Source organism: Balearica regulorum, chromosome 1, assembly GCF_011004875.1.
Source record: "Balearica regulorum gibbericeps isolate bBalReg1 chromosome 1, bBalReg1.pri, whole genome shotgun sequence".
Lineage (NCBI taxonomy): Eukaryota > Metazoa > Chordata > Aves > Gruiformes > Gruidae > Balearica > Balearica regulorum.
The window spans coordinates 73,545,243-73,559,133 of NC_046184.1; the positions used below are offsets into that span (position 1 = coordinate 73,545,243).

Sequence of the window (13,891 nt, forward strand, 5' to 3'; positions counted from 1 at the left end):
GCCTCGGCTCGTGGCAGGGGCACCTGGCCTTTGCTAAGGCAACCTGAAGCGTGTGAGTTGAGCCATTGCTCTGCAGAGCGCATTAGTTTTAAGAACAGCCTCTGCATGCGAGCAAGTACCTGTTTTTACACAACATGAGGATCAAAGTCTCAAATATTTGTTCTTCGGTTTCACCTGAAGGTGTATGGCTTGCCAAATTTCTGCCTGTTTCTGGTCCATGATGGCGCAATGAAAGCACTAGTGCGGTCATACTGTCATCTGAATAAGAAAAAGAAATTGCGTCCCAACTTGGCTTGTATTAATTTCAAATTCTGTGCAGAAGTTTTAGTAGGGTTTTTTTTTTTTTCACCAAACAGTGCAACTACGCTCTCTTTTCATCAAAAGAAAAGAAGCAGCAGCAACAAAAATTCACATCAGTGCATTATCAATCCTTTGTACCATTAGTGAATTTGAAACAAAAGTAAAATTGCTAAAAAAAAAGATAACTAGTTGACTGTAGGGACAGCTGTTTGTGGGTAATTTCTTGACTTCTGTGAGCAAATGTCTTCCAGTTTAGGAAATTCAGGATTATTTTCATTTTGATAAAAATGGAACATCCATTCAACAGGCAATAAAAGCTGTTTCAAACCTGTTAAATACTATGAAATAGATGTGTACAGCTAATTAAGGTATGTGTTGAATAGTAATTATGTCATCCTGAGGGATTTACAAATAGAGTCTAGTTAAAATTTGATTCAATCTTCTATCATTCACAGAAGGTGCAAATTATTATTCATTTAGCATGCTCTGATTTCAGTTCTAAAGGTAATCCAGAAAAAAGGGAGAGGGATTTCTGTTTTATCAGCATTGTTTAAGAACTAAGATCCCTTAATTATCGCACTGTACCAATAGTCTGCTACCAACTTACTGAAGCAGTCATTCAGCTCTGAAACTAACAATTTACCCTCCAAGCAAAGAAAGATATAAGAAAAAGTGTTTAGTCAGCAAGCAAATGTACCAAATTGTATGTTTTGGCTTTTGTTGGTGCTTATGTTTCTGAGCTGCGCAAACGTGAGTCACTTACACAATACCTTTCAATCAAAGACATCAAAGCAAAGGAGACAGATTTCACAAGAAAAAGAAGGGAAAAAAAAAAAAAGGCAAGAGTGAAATAAGGCTCCATGGGATCCAGTTCTGTCAAGCTTCTGGAACCTCCTTCCAGACTCTTTCTTTTTAGGTAATATGGGTAGACTCTTGGCCTTACTCCTTTGTGTAATTTCTCATCATAGAAACGAAGAATTAGGTAAGATTCCTGATCACCTTGTGAAAGTATTATAGATTCTTTTACAAGGAAGTTACTTTTAATGACCTTGAAACAAAAACTTTACTGTTTTTCTGGATTTATAACAGTAATTGGCAATCCCCATAGTTAACATTAAAGCTGGCCTAAAATGGAAAAAAAATATATAATTGTTTCATGGAATATTTTTATGTCCTGGAATGAAAACTGTATTTTTCAAAGAAATTGTGAAAATTCCTAAGAAGCCAGAAGACTCCAGAAGCTACAGTGGTTGTGGTGGCGTGGTACAAACAGGTTAAGTTTCTGTTCTGCCTGACTCAGAGGTCCAGCCTCTCTAGCTGCTGGGACTTCTCTTCTGCACATCTGAGCTCTCATGGAAATTTTGTTCAAAATTGAGATATTTTCTTGATTTTTTTTTGTTTGTTACATTTTAATTATTTAAGTAGGAAAAACCTTTCCCACAAATTATTTTCACTAACCCTATTTCTTATATTAAATGAAAAAATCAGACAATAGTCAGATTACCAAAGATACAAGACATTACTCCATTTTTTCCATAAACTAAGAACGCATAATCCACGTGGTTACGTTGGCAGTTATTGTTTGGGCTTCTTGGAAAGTAACTTCTAGTATGCTTAGACTGGATGTATTTGTTGTGTGTTTTTATTGCAGAAAAGTAAATGTTCTCCTGCACTACTTTTCTTTAAAAGTACATGTTTTCCTTTTGATATCAATGGGACTAATTGTGTATATTGAACTGCTTTATGGGAATAAGGATCATGTATCCTGCCCTACTTAATGCCAGCCAGTATTGAAGAGGAGCCACCGCTGTGACAGAGCACAGCAGCTGCCCAGCAGCTCTCAGAAATGATGTGCAATTCTTTAAGTCAAGCTTAAGCAAAGGTGCTGGACTTCTTTGGAAGAATTATCCAGAAGTAAAACCTGATTTGCTGTGTTCTGATTGTATCTTTCTAACCAAAATGGCATTTTGGGTACGGTGAATAGAAGAACCCACGTTATCTTTGGTTGGTTGGGTTGGGGTTTTTTAGAGAGAGACAAATGCGCTTGACATAACTGGTTTTCTCTGCGTGTCCTGTCGTATTTAATCTTTTGACACAGCTGCTCACTTACAGTATGGTTTGGAGTACTACCCACTGAAAAAACATAGTCCTAATTGTCACTAGGAATTTGGCAGAAAAACTATCATATTTATGCTGGTTTTTTTTTCCTCTTAGACTGCTTTATAGAAGTGGGTAATATTGTAATAGAAGTGCAAAGTGTTCCCAGTTCTTAGCAAGATAAGAAAATGTTGTTTCTTATCTGTGATTTGAAAAGAGATGAAGGGTCGGTGAGGTAGAGATACATGAAAGCTATTGCGCACTTGGTTGGAGATGCAGAGGAGGAATATCTCTCACCGGCGGCTTGTTTGAGTGGAAGGGAAGAGAAAGGGGCAGCTTCTAAGTGAAGAGAGAGGATTGGAAAAAATGTCAAGTAAAATCGGAGAAAATTGTGGGTTTATTTGTTTAAAGAAACAGGTGCGCAGCTTTGAGGTGGTTACTGAAGAGAGCATGTCAAGCTGAGGGTAGCTTAAATGCTTGCCTACTGTTGATGCTTTGGGTTTTTTAAAAATTTATAGGACCCTTCCATCTTTGGAGATAGCTGAGCAAAGCAAGGAGAATGGGACGGGCTCTAACCCACCTGCAATTTGGAGGGATTGCACGGAAATACAGGGCAGTCTGCTGGTCCCCAGGTGTAGCTTAGCTGCATCTTGCCTTGTCTTCCCACCTGCCCCAGCATAGATGCATCGGAGAGGGAGGCAGTTGTGCTGGCAGTGGTATGGGGTAGGCCTGTCCTCAGCCAAGAGTTAGCTGCTTGGAGGTTGTTTATCTCAGCAGCATATGCAGGAGCTGTGAAGATGGGCAAAGTTCGATGCAGAACGTATGTGCCCCTACTTGGTGGTAGGGGCTGATTGCAGCCATTTAAATAAGTTCTTCTTCTAGCCATCCTCAGCAGATTTGTTAGCTGATTTTCATCTGACGTAAGCTACAGGAACTGCTGGCTACCTGGCCTGTGCTGGCATTTGGGTTGGGAGTGGAGCATTCTCTTGGGTGCCTTGTTTGTATTACAATAGCAGTGGATGATACTGGACTATTTTTTCTTGACGTAACAGTTTTCATCTTGCGTTTATTTGTACACCATTCTCTGATCAGCAAGAGGTGCGTGTGTCCTCTATTGAGAGCAGTAATGACGTCTCATGGGCTTGGAGACAAATGCTATGAAAGTAGACCCTAAAATTCACACGTGTGCTAACTGTTGGAGAAGATCTCGTATTTGTTCTTGAGTAATTAGAATACGTTGGAAATGTGTGTCAGTCTTTCCTCCCTTAAACTGAAGGCTACTAGCTTAACTAGCTTTAAACATGAAAGCTGAAATTCTTCTATATTCAACTGACACAAGAAATTGAAGCTTTATGTAAAATGGTATTGCAGGATTCTGGTGTGCAGCCGGAGAGGAAAGTCCATTTGGATTTTATGGAAGTGAGCCCTTTGCTTGCCATAAAGAAATAATGTGAATGAACACCAACACTGGGCAGTCGCTTTCCCAAAAGGTGTTGCAGTGTTTCCCAGCGAAGATTTTTACAATGGAGTCAAGCATTATAAAGTCTTTGACTCTACTCAAAGGCTACTGTCATTTATCTATATGCGATCAATTATTGTTTCATATCACAGAATAATAATAATAATAATAACTTCAGGTTCAGAATTCATTATAAAGCAGGAGGATTTTTCCAAGAGGGTGGTGTCTCTTTGGGACAAGGAGATGAAGAACCACTCCATAGAACTTGTAATAGGAATACTGGAAAAGGACAAACCTGTCCTCCCATTTCTTTTTACTGGCATGTGCACACAGGTTGCCTTCTTTTACAGGCTAGTAAGTGGTTTAAAGTTTTGGAGCTGCACATTTAAAGCTTAGATCTTACTTTTGCACTGAAGAGTGGAAGTAGCTACAATAACTGGTAGTGCACATAAAGTCATTTGTTTCTGAGCTTCTAATAGTAACAGATTTCAATTATTACACTTAAGTTTTGGAGCTGGTGGAACATTTGAGGGATTTATGTCTAACGGAATTTGCATTCCATGTAATTTGGATTTAATGACTCGGTGTAACACAGGCAAAAGGGTTTCTGAGTATGTGACTCTCCTTTTCCATGGCACAGTAGGTATTTCATCTTAATTTTTGGTTGCATGCTAAGAAATCAATATATAAAGCAAAAATGAACAGATACTTAAAAGGAAAGTATCAGAGAAGTTGAATAGTCATTTACTGGGTTAGTATTTAAAGCTGGCATATATTTCTGAGTGGGAAAGGGCTTCAGAATGGGGCAATTCACAAACTACTTCTTCCCCTTCAACAGCTAATTCAGAGACAGCAGGTGCATAAGCAGCCCCTTGGAAAGAGGACCAAGTGTAGTTTGTGACAGAATTGAGTGGAGATGATCCCAAGCTGAAAGTCAAAAGAGGATCTTCTAAGTTCACTGAGTTACCTGTCATTTTATTCCAGCGCCTAACACAGGTAAGAGGCTTCTACAGAATCTGCATTTCCCATGGTGTTTTAATATGTGAATCCTAACCCTTATTCATCAATGCCTTCAGGTTTTCAAACCAGTGATGCAGTGCCAGGTACCAGTATCAAGGCTGTGGTATTTTTATTGGGCTTTAAAGTATCTCTTTTGGCAAAATCAAGTCAGAGAGCCATTGCATTTGTCAGCAATCTTACAGTAATGAATGCATATGCAGAATATGTCTGGGACCAGAATTTGAGAGTAAGAGGGGACTGTTTCTTAAATCTTTGTATCACATTTCCATGTAAATGAGGAGAAATTTGAGTTAAGCAAGAGGTCTACATCAAGGTGGGAAGTGGTGTTGGCTATTGTCCCCTTGCTGAAGCTGATTCCTGAAGAAAGTACATTTGGTCCTGAACTGTGTTGCTGCTACAGAATATATACACAAAAAACCCCCACCAAAACCAAACCAAAAAAAACCCCTGAGACATTCCAGCATGCCTTTTGAAGTGTTGTGTATAAACACTAGGGATCAGGCTAGAGAGAGACTACCTGCACCATGCAGGCTGGGCCAGCTGCAGGCAGCTGTGCGGCAAACTGCTGTCACTGGGCTGATAGGCAGAACCCTTCAAGAAGGCAACGAGGGCGGGAATGAACTCCGTGATGCAGATCCCCACCCTGAAGTTTCTTCCTTGCTCCTTTTCAGTTTCACAAGGTGCCAGGTTCCTAGGCAGACCTGGGCTTTCCTTTTTTCTTTATATAGGGTGAACTGTGCAGTCCATATAAAATGCCCTGCCACACGACTTACTTGAGAAGTCATGTTTGGTGGGACTGGGGGATACGCTCTGTGTCTGCTCACTGGATGGACAATGCATTTTACATCATGAAAACTGAGGCTTGCTTTGCTCCATCATCATTTCATGGGGGGTGAACGGCAAGAAAATATGCGATTCTATTCTCTGTGGCTTAATTTCAGTCAGAGATAGGTCTTTAGGGCAGTAATATCCTTCTTCCTCAGCTAACGTACCCACAAGAGCTCTGTATTAAGATGTAGGCAGCACACTGAATGTGTGCAATGCGTCCTATTCTGACCCCCCCACCCCTCTGAGTGCTGTTTCCTGTGCGTGACTGCATGATGCCGAAGCACAGCAGTACGTGGCTTTTGCTGTCGGAGAAGACCCCCCTCAAAATGAGGAGCTGTCTCTGCAGCTGCATGGGCAGAGAGAGATGGGGTGTTTCTACGGGGCAGCAGCCACAAAAGCCGCTTTCTGACAGTGTCCTTATTCCTTTATCATTAGCCCTAATGAAGGGGTTTTGTCATATTTAAAAAAAAAAAAAAAGAAAAAGAAAAAGAAAAAAGAAACTGAGAAAGAAAAGAAAAAGAGAAAAGAAACAGCCAAGAAGGAGAAAAGATGGGGAATAGTTGGGATTATCTCTGTGCTGTCTCTCAGGTCCAGTGACAACACGACTACAATGGGTAGCTTTCAGGACTGCATATGGTCTTCCTTCCGAGGGAGTTGATTAAGCGACTCCGGATGAAATTGAAATCCTGTGATTTGACCTTTGTCTGGCCTGGGAGGGCTGCAATTCGCATAACAATTTCCTTTTGTTCTTTGTTTGGAGTTATTAATCCAACATGAGCCTCGAATTAATCAGAGGTAGTGCGTTGTTACATTTCTAATTCACAGCTCCACTGCTTGTGTCTTTTTTAATTAAGGCCGAATGATAGCAGGCCTTAGCCCCTGATTGCAACACTTACTAACCACACATTGAGGGATGAAGAGGCTAAATAGGCAGAATGAGATTACTTCAAGGTTTCACTTAATTGTTTTCTTCCTTTAAGTAAAGAGCACTGAATGAACATTGTTAATGCCAGACTGGGAGTATTTCTTTTATATGTGTGTTATGTGCGCGTGTGTATGTGTGCGTGCAGGGGTGGGGGAGGTTATGACGGGTGCACCGAGGACTCGGAGCTCTAATGGCTCAAGGGTTTGTAAAATTGAAGCCTTTGGTTATTGATTTAAACCATTCCTCCCACCTCCCCTGGGGGGCAGGGGCAAGGGTAGAGGAAGGAGGAAAAGAGTTGAGGAACATTCAACTTAAGTTAGCTGCATGGATTTTCTTGTATCCTGTGTGAACCCATGTGTTTATGTAGTTTCTCTTGCTGTTTGCTAGTCGTTCCAAGGTAGAAAATGCAGGAAGATGCTGAAGAGACATATTAGAGAGACACAGCTATCCAAATCCTGAGAGTGGTAATAATGATAATAAAATAAAGACGAGGCAGTTGTGTTACACACCAGATTTTGCTCATACTGAAGGATGTTTGAGTCATGTTTCAAAAGCTGTTTGTAAATTTGTAATGTCAGAGTGGTTCAGGGCCACAAAGGCGCAGGTGCTATTCCAGGGGAACAGTGTAGATGATCTCAGTTAGATTCATGCTGGATAACTCAGCCTGTGCCAGCCACTCAGGATGCTAGAAAAGAAAATGCACTGAGCACCCAGCCTTGCAACATTTATTTGCACAAATAATTCTGTTACTTTAAAAAAAAAAAGATGATGGGATTCATATTGCAGGATCAGGCCCAGTGTTTTGGCCTCCTATGGTGCAGTACTTTGGATATGAATGTTATGGAAAAAGGTTAATATTTAAGGTCTCAAACCTTCAGTTGCTGAATATACAGAAATCCCATTGAATTCAATTTGTGTTGTGCGCCTGTGATATCAGATAGAGCTCTGTAATTGCAGGAAACTAACTCCTGAATTTTTTCATCCATCCAAGGAGCTGGATGGATGGGGGAAGTGCTTGCTTGGAAGTTACTGTTTCTGTGTAAAATGGCAAGTCGGTGTTAATCATACCAGGCTGCACAGATACAGAGCTGCCGTTCTGACTCTGGCATGGGATATACAGGGCAGCAATACTGTTCCTGCTTTTCTGAATTCTGAATGCGCGGTGGTTGTTCCACGCAGGATTGTCTAAGAATGCAATGATAAAACCTCTAGATAGATTAAGCAAAAGTGGACTATAAACTCTAAAGGAGAAAAAATGCTCTAGGTAAAAGCTTATTTCTGTGTTTAGAAATCTAAATTGTGAACTGAGTCTGCTTTTTCAGATGAGCCTGAAAAGAACAGGCTATATACATTCAGTCTTCCACAGAAATGTATATTGTATCTGGAAACGAAAACAAACTAACACACAAATCTTTAGGTCTGGCCTTCAGTTGCTGCAGAGGAGCATCAGTGACTCCATTTCTTTCCATGCTCAGTCATGTCAACACAGGATTTACACTGAATTGGGTTCACAGGTTCAAAGCCATTTTGGTTACTTTCCTGCTCTTTTCTAAGGTGCTGCCTGATCCTGTGTGTCAGGAGACTTCTGGTAGATCGCCAGCTCCCGTGCAGGGAGAAGTCAGTGGGATAAGATGATGCTCAGCATCTGTTGGAATAGGGCTGCATTAACTGGCAGTTCAAGTACCTTACACATAATTTTGTTTTTCAGAACCAGTTTTGATGCTCTTGCACTGAATAACACCTTATTCTGCAAGCGCTCCTATTGAATCAGACTTTGCATGGAGAGAATAGTATTAGGTATGAGTAAGCACATTAGAATCTGACCATCAATCACTTATCATTGTTTATTTCCATTTAAGGACTGAATGCTTCACATTCGTCCACCTTGTTCTCTTTTTTCCTCGAAATCTCTGCAGACCAGGGCATGTTTGTTTGTAGCAGACACATTTCCAGAATCGAAGCCTACTTTCAGTGTCGTTCTGTGTCTTAAATTTGCGTGCTTCTTTTTTTTAATTATTGTTTGAAGGTTCACTGTCGTTGATTTAAAGGTGTCACATTACACTTCCAAAGGGGCTCGGGATGAATGGGTACCCCCGTGTGTTTTTTGTGTGAGTGTTTTGAATAACATCTTAAAACCCAAAGTCCGGTCTGTTCTGTCTCCTGTTTAAAATCTCATGGCAGCGCTCATTAGAATGGGTATATTTGGAGTACTTTGGAAATCTGCTTCTTTTCCTTATTCTTGAATAGCATAATGTTCATCATTAATGTATTCAGTAGCTCTCCTCAGCAAACTTATAATACCATTTAAGTGCTTTGAGATCCTTAAAGATGAAAGAAGTTGTATAAACAGATGGCAGCAGTGTTACAATGCAGCTTTGGATGGTTAACCCTCATTGTAAATGGTCTTGCAGGACCTTGCTGTACAGCTAGAACCAGGTACCCTGTTACTGGTTTTCAGCAGTCGGTTTGCTCTCTCTATAATAGGACATTTCTAATTCAACTACTCTGTGAAGGAAGTTAGGCTTCTTGCCATACTCGGGAACCTAAGGACCGGGTCAGGGTGTGTGATAATGCTTTCCTGTCCTTGCCCAAAGAGGCTGTAGTTGCACTTATTTAAGGGACGATCCATTGATCAGTAGTCTTGAACATTTGCAGCTGCAAGTCAACAGTGACAAGTCCACAAATAAATAAGGAATGACTTTTGTTGTGGCTGCTGCTGTTATTCCTGACAATTTTAGACAATCTGTTGCTATTTATGAAACATTTCTGTTGAGATCAAAACTGCCCTGAACTCCTCTCCTCTCAGCTCCAGCGGGGATGTGCTCACCCTCACAAGGGTGACTTGTGATCGCAGACGTGAGGAGCACATCCCACGCTGGAGCTGGATGGAGAGGAGAGTCTGCGTGACAAGTCACCCTTGTGCAGCAAGATGCCGAGTTTTGGCGGCAGCACGCTGGCCGTGCGGCTCCTCCACCGCGCATGGAGGTGCTGACACTCCTCCTCCTTGAAATCTGTGGCAGGTCGGCCCTGGCCCGTTAGATTTCTCTGCTCTCCCCTTTCGAACATAAGGTAGAGATTACGATTAATGGTCCTTTGAGTTGCTCGGCGCTCCTCCCTCTGCTCTGTCTCCCCGTGATCCCCCTTCCCGCGCCCTCCCTCTCCCCCCGTCAATGGGAGCCTTTGATGTCGCACAAGAGAAGACTGTTGGCTAACAGTCTGGAGGCTGCTTCGTTTGAGCTAACCACCACATGAAAACAAATGCGATCCATCATATTTCATTAACTAGCTGCCCCCTGTTCGGGTGCCCTTTTTTGATGTCAGAGCGCATCCTGACAGAAATCAGAAAGATATGTGTGATTAAGACCAGTAATAATAGTTAGTGCATTGTATTGTAAATTACCTTTCTGGGCCCCGGTACTTTATCAGCCCCACTGGCCTTGGCTTGGGTACATTTTTGACTACTCTGTATATACAGTGTATTAGCGCAATGGAGATCATTATGTGGCCTGTATTTGAGTCATTTTTATTTAAGATGCCAAACAATAAGCTGTTGATTGGGGGAACAAGAGGCGAACAATAATGTTCTGTGTCACATAATACACCACCATTTTCCAGCTTTGCTTTAGAAGGGCCCTCTTTATTGTTTTTGTATAAAAATGGTTCTTAGGAGGAGGAATATTTTGCTGAGGTATGTCATTATTTTGCAAATTTCTATTATCTCATCATGTTGTCTTCATTGTAAATTGCAGCTAATTAGGAACCTAGTTAGAGCCCCAGCTTTGAGGCTGGCTTTTTTGTGAAAAGAGCCCACCGATTACCGCACTACAAGAGAGGAAGGGAGAGAAAAAGGAGATTAATCTGGTTACCTAGGCGACACTCGCTTCCATCTGGGAGGAACAATACATTTTTGTTTCCTTGGCTCAGTTCAGATCTGTTTTGTTTAGGGGGAAAAAAAGAGAGCGAGAGGGAGAGGGAGAGAGAGAGAGAGAAGGGGAGAGAGGGAGAGGGAGAGGAGGCAGCCCCACAACAATGCCGGACTCTGTCTGGCCCCGGCTTACCCGCTTCCATCCCTCCGCAAGTTCGGGGTCTCGGGGGAGTGGGAAGATGAAAGAGATAAGCTCCAAAGTTGTCAAAGGTCATAACCTTGCCACACAAAGCCAGCAGTTTTACTTCTAAATCCCCTTCTCCCGAAAAGCACTTAATGAAATAATATACTGTGCTTCTCAACACCCCATAGTCTTTATTAAGCAGCAAGGCCCCCGAGATGGTGAATTTAAGGAGTCAGTTGAAACTTCTGACTAAACAGTCGCTGACTCGGAGCGTCTACAGTAGATGTGCTGGGGTTTTTCTGAGCGAGAGAGACAACTTTTCTTCCACTGTCTCTCCTTAGCAGCATTATGGCTTCCCTGACACGTGTTTTATAGCTGCCTTCATACAAAAGGTAGAGGTCTGTGAAGGCAGGGCAGTCTGATTTTTATTTTTTTTTTTTTTTAAATTTCAGTTACCTTCACAAGGTCACGGTTGAACAGACGACAGTGACCTGTATCTTTCCTGTTGTGCATCGAACTATTAAACCCTTGCATGGCTTTTGCATAGGGTAGACAATGCACCACGTTATTTGCTGCTTATTTTGGAGCAGCTCGCCAGAAAAAGGACAGAGGTAATAACCAGAGCTGATAGAGCCTGGCTAAAAACTCGGAAATGCTCACAAGCTCTTGAACTGAATTGGCTAAACCCACAGCCTTTTGATAAGCGTAATGCTTTCTCCAGGTGTTATGTCATCATGTATAATGTTTTGCTATCTGGTAGCATTATGGATGATGACATAAAGTCACAAAAATATCGAAGTTACCAATTTTAGCTTATCTGAGCTTTCCAAACTGAGACTGTGCTGATAAAATCAGAACAAGTATGAGGTTAACAACCCTAAACCTCCTGTTCTGCATTGCTCTGAAGTACTTGTTCTTATATTTTCTTCCTCTAAAGAAGCTTCTAAGAGCTGCTTCATTGATGGTGTGTTGCTCCCTCCGACTGGAAATGACAGTCATCATGTTAAAAAAATTACAAATATTCAGGAGGAAAGAATGAATGAAGATACGACAGCTTTTTCATGTGGGTAGCGTGAGGAGTCTTGTAATCGAAGTAATTTCAATTTCCTGTTCTGCCACGTGCTTTCTGTGGGATCTTGGCCAATTCATTTGGCCTATTTCTGCCTCAGACCTTGACCTATAGAGTAGGCAAAGCTATATTTCTCTACCACAGAGGATGACTTGAGTCTTAATTAATTAAGGACTTACAAAGTGTTTGAGATGCTTGGATGCAGGGCTCTGTATAAATGCAGAATATTTATCCTTACCTATTCTGTTTCAATAAATGCCTTCTTGGGTACACCTGAACCAGTTCTTCTGAGAAGAACTCTCAAGTGAAAATTAAATCAATCATACTTGACTTTGTTAATTGAAGAGACTTGCTGAGATGTTTTGCAGACATTTGGATGGAGCAGTTGTCACCTCACAGACAATTAGCCCAGCGTTAGCTGTCATTTTACAAGCTCTGAGGAGAGTGTCCTCAGTTGTTCCGCAACACGTTAAGATGAGGTGGGGGAGGAAAGATGGCTATACGTTATCTGTGTGCAAAAAAGGGAAGGGACAGTACTCCTCAGTACACAATTCGTACTGTTTGAAGGAGAGATTTGAGTAGAGACTGTTAGCAGTATAAAAAAAAAGGAAGAGGAATATTTTACAAGTTTGTTTAAATAGCATTTTTCTATTTTAGTAGCAATGTTCGTTCTGATGGAACCATTGGAACCCTCCAAAATTGTGTGTGTGGGAATCTTCACCCATTATTAGAGAGAGCCAGCATGACTCCACCTGCCAAGTTAGAGAAAGATGTTGCTTTGAACTATTCTAATTTGGAGAGACTCTAGGGTTACCCTTCCTATTCTTTGAGATGGGTGGGGAGGGGGCATTTAATAACTTTTGTTGACCGACACTGTTCTTACATCTTGGGAAAAGGTTGACAGTGATGGAGTGTGGACAGAGCCCATTACTTGTTAAACAGACATTATAATGTGGAAAAACAAAGTCATATTACTCATACTGGGATGTGCTGCATATGCATTTAGTCACCAAAGAGCATTTTCTCCAGCTAGGAATTATCAAGGAAAGAGAAATATAAAGAAAATGCAATGTCACTTTAAGTGACAGCTAGGGAGAAACAAGAGTACGTTTCAGTCTGATGTTTCACTTGAGCTGAGAAGATCGGGAATCAAGAATCAAAAAAGAAGTTTTTTAGAAAAAATTTCCAGGGTGGCCCTGGCATGAGGAGTTTTTCAGAGTCCTGAAGCTACAGAGAGGGAAGGATCCTCCTGGAGAATTGCTAAAGTTTCAGGAAAGATCAGTGTCTGCTTCAGCCCCTATATAAAAGCTGAGCATTTATTGGCAAGTCTGTGCCACTGTCATCCTAACAAAGAATTCTGTTTCTATGCATGCGGTTCTAAGTAATGCTTAGATCTGTTTCATTTTCTTCAAATGGAGGAGATCTGTTATTCCAAGGGAGGGAACTGCAAAAGACCCCGTTTCCTCTCATGTCCTGGCACTGTTGCTAAGGTCTGTGATACTATATATTTGTCTAGATAGATCCAGTTTCCAGTTGAGACAGTTCTTATTGCCCCAACCAGCTAGTGTTTTTGGGATGGTCAAGGTGAGACACTCTTCACTGCAGGCTGCAGTCTCACAAGTTGTGGCAGCAGTGGACTGCTGCCCACCTGACACCAGCCTGGGATGGGGACAGATTTCCAAGAGGAGGGCCAGGACCTTACTCCTGGAGACTCTGATGCTTCCCTGGAAGGTCTTTCTGTCTTTATTGTTAATTGGTGTAAAGTCTGCTTGGCTCCGTCAAATCTGACAAAATAAAACCCAGAGGGCAATATTGCTACAGCCGCACATTACAACTTTCATGTTGCGTTTTGGAGCAACACAAAGTGTCATCTTGAGCGGTTAGTCTGAAAGTTCCTCAAAGGGTTTCTGTTCAGGCCAGTCCCTTATCAAAGCCGGTTTAAGAAATTTAGCTCTTAAATTTCATGTCTTCTGAAACTCTTCTTCTGTGTTGTGTAATGGTTTCCCTGCATTTCCAGTCCATTACTTGTCAGTTCTTTCTGGGAATGTCAGATTGCATAAAAGTTGATATAAACATTCAACAGAGCTTGAAGCAGCCCCTGAATGAATTCTGTCTTGGCAAACCTACTCCTTTACCAATACAAT

The 13,891-nt window shown here is 41.5% G+C and overlaps 1 protein-coding gene across 5 annotated transcripts in view; it reads left to right on the top strand.

The window, feature by feature from the left end:
* Nucleotides 1–13,891, top strand: part of SOX5 (SRY-box transcription factor 5) — a 657,382-nt gene that overhangs the window by 309,614 nt on the left and 333,877 nt on the right. For all 5 annotated transcript variants that reach the window (XM_075758111.1, XM_075758131.1, XM_075758121.1 and 2 more), the window contains exon 4: nt 4,695–4,852. The gene's annotated coding sequence lies outside the window, so the exon portion shown is untranslated. The remainder of the gene's footprint in view (nt 1–4,694; nt 4,853–13,891) is intronic.